Source organism: Nicotiana attenuata, unplaced genomic scaffold, assembly GCF_001879085.1.
Source record: "Nicotiana attenuata strain UT unplaced genomic scaffold, NIATTr2, whole genome shotgun sequence".
NCBI lineage: Eukaryota > Viridiplantae > Streptophyta > Magnoliopsida > Solanales > Solanaceae > Nicotiana > Nicotiana attenuata.
This window is the reverse complement of record NW_017671128.1, coordinates 271,680-274,887: the sequence shown is the minus strand read 5'-3', so window position 1 is coordinate 274,887 and position 3,208 is coordinate 271,680. Positions and strand designations below refer to the sequence as shown.

The 3,208-nt window shown below is 35.2% G+C and overlaps 1 long non-coding RNA gene across 1 annotated transcript; it reads right to left on the bottom strand.

Annotated features, from left to right (window-relative positions):
• Positions 1–258: 258 nt before the first annotated feature.
• On the bottom strand, positions 259–2,958 carry LOC109206113. The gene is made up of 5 exons (XR_002064787.1): positions 2,877–2,958; positions 2,121–2,370; positions 1,875–1,964; positions 569–669; positions 259–442 (listed from the first exon to the last, which is right to left on the bottom strand). It is a non-coding gene; the product is annotated as an uncharacterized LOC109206113 (long non-coding RNA).
• Positions 2,959–3,208: the final 250 nt, after the last annotated feature.

The window sequence follows — 3,208 nt, the reverse complement described above, 5'->3', positions numbered from 1 at the left end:
CAATATCAGTTGTTGCAAAAAAATTGGCGGTAAAGTTAATAATATGTCATCAAGACTTTTAGCAACAACTATTATTGTGGTGATAATACTTTTTTGCCAACAGATTCTCTAGTACTACTTTGGCAACAATTTATGTATTGTTACTAAATACACAATTCATATATTCTTTAAATTTTCACAAATACATGTAGAAATAATAAATTGTATTTTATATAGATATAAATAAAGCGTCCACACATAAAATTGATGCAGTGGATATACTAACTTTCAAAAACTAAATAGTCCTAAAAAGTATATTTTTACTTACAAAACGAACAAAAGCATCATATATCCAAGGTCCTTAAGTACTATTCTAATAGTAACCCAAAAAATAAATCTTCTTCCAACGGCTTGTGCACTACATGAACCGGATGTCAGGATTGTTGGTATACGCATGATCATCCTAAAAAAAATTAATATAATTAGATTTTGATAAAGAGAAGCAATAAAGTACAAAAGTGCAAAATGAAACTAGTGGAAGCATATTTAACTGCAACAACTTACAACAACAACAACAACAACAACATACCCAGTATAATCCCGCATAGTGGGGTTTGGGAAGGGTAGTGTGTACACAGACCTTACCCTATCTTGTGAAGATAGAGAGACTGTTGCCAATAGACCCCCGGCCTATAATAGCATAAGCACCACATTATTGAAAAGAAAGATAACAAGGGACAACGCGGAGAAGCCATGTAAAAGCAGCATAAAAAATATCAAGATGGTAAGATGACCAAAATGACTCCATAACAAGAACCATGAACTTGAAAAGAGCTTGTGCAAACACAACATCAACCTCAGAAGCACTCGTAGAAACATGGTTGGGAATATCAGTTTACTAATGCACAACCAGGACAAAGAAACAATCACCCACAATCTGGATTATGTGCAAAGGTAAAGTGCATCATGCCGGAAAGCACTCTTGATTTAATGCTTATTTCAAACTATTTGATATTTGGTATGGTTATCCTTTTTCCTTTTTTCTTTTTCCACAGCCAGGCACGAAGTTATATAATCCCGGTCACAAACAGCCTTTGCATATTTCAAGTCATTCTCCCATGGGCATTCAGACCAAAAGTTCTCAATGTCTTCTTGAAACCAAAGACTTAAGAAAAACCTATGACATATTGTAATGATAAATAACTGAAACAACAACAACAACAACCTAGTATAATCCCACAAGTGGGGTGTGGAAAGGATAGTGTGTTCGCAGAACTTACCCCTACCCTGGGGTAGAGAGGTTGTTTTCGATAGACCCTCGGCACCAGAACTTAAAAAGAGCACAAACACGGGAAATAGCTGTGTCAACTCAGTCAAAGGAAACAATTCCAAAAGAAAAGAAAAGAGTAGAACACTTACCATCCCACTAGAAATAAAAAACCACTGTTTGACTTGATTAACACCACTTAACCATAATGAAACAGAGAATAACCCATCGCACCAGTCTTGTTTTCTATATATCTCCTCACCTGAGCAAACTGGTGCTCTTTTCAGCCAGATTAATAGTAATACTATTCCATTTTAGTATCTCAAATAAATAACCTGAGAACAGTAGTAAATACTTGAATATGCTATTCCATGCGAAGACTTACCAGGAATTTACCTTAATCACATCATATATCAACTTAAGAAAAATAGATATGTAATCTAGCAGTGCAAGCTTGATTAAAGTACTCCCCCAAATAAAGTTGCATCAGAACCTATTAAATACTTCCAGAGATACAATACTATAGTCGAAACAAAATACTAGACAAAGATTGATTTATTCAAATAGACTCATTTGCATATACATCCAAGAAACTTCCTTTCATGTGAACTAGAATAAGTTTACTTACCATGGTATCATCCACAAGACTTGTAGGACTTGTCTTATCCGTATCATTTAAATTAGCAATCATGTCAGAAATTGCAGCAGGAAGTCCAGTCTGTTAAATATTGTACAACTAAACTTAAACTTGATAGAACCTCGAAGCAACAACTTTATAACATCAAAAATAGTATAACAAGTTTCCTTTCAGTAGAACACAATAGTTTCTAAAGATTCAAATAAACAGACAACATCCACATAGAGCATTTTATACCTTGAATATCAAGAGGGAAAGGACTTCCTCTTTAGGGCCCTTCAAACCCCTCGTCGGAAGATTTATTCGGGCTCCCGGTCCTATCGGAGCCTTGGCCCCCGACTCACTATATAGCCTTGGAGTCAGACTAAAAATTGCGCGTGAATCGTCTGCTCAAAGGCGGCGTCAGGCTTGCTTAGGCCGAGTAAGCAACTGAAGAAATTTCATCTGAAACTAAAGAAGCTACGGGGTCTTCCTCTTCTCTGGAAGTCTTATGTAGAAATGACAAACAGATTAGTGGATGAGAACGTCCATTCTTCGAAGCTAGTACCATAGAATATAAAACAGAACATCATGTATTAGACTTAGAAATATCTTTATCATAGTATTTAAAACAAGTGTTGAAGTAGTAGTAAATTACAGCCAATTATTAGAAAGTCATTCTTTACTTGAATAATTGTATTCCAGCACCCCAACAAAATAGCACCTCGCCAAAGATCACATCTAGCTTACTGCTCCTTTTGTTTCTATTATAGCTGAAAATAGCAAATTCACTTTCATGTGCTTCAGGACCATTTAGTGCTTAGTGTTCTGTTCTATTGCATTTCTAATATAAAATTGTGTCATGTCTATAGTCGAAGAAAGTAATATATGTGTGTGATAATGACTAACATGAAAAGTGATGCTATCTCTTTTATTCTTAAGTAGTTTAATAAAATTGTTCTAAGGATCAAAAGCAAGTAATTGAAACTTTAACGCCTTAAACAAACTAAATACCTCGTAACTTTGAATATGGGATACTAGTGCCATCATGACCTGTTTTAATATTTTTTTTTTATCACTCAGTAGATGAGCTTCCATGACTACTTATTTTTTTCGCTAGTCCTCAAGTTGATTTTCCACTTCTATTAGTTTGCAGTCTACGCTCTATCATTTATGGTGTTCTTCTTCCACCTCTTTCTGTTGTGGTTGCAGTTGCTCTTGAGTTACATGCATAGATCTCCTACTAGCTGGCTTGATTACCGATCCTTGACCGTGGCAATATCCTGACTTTTCTCCAACAAATTTCACAAAAGCAGCATTAACGACATATCTTACCGCATTATAAG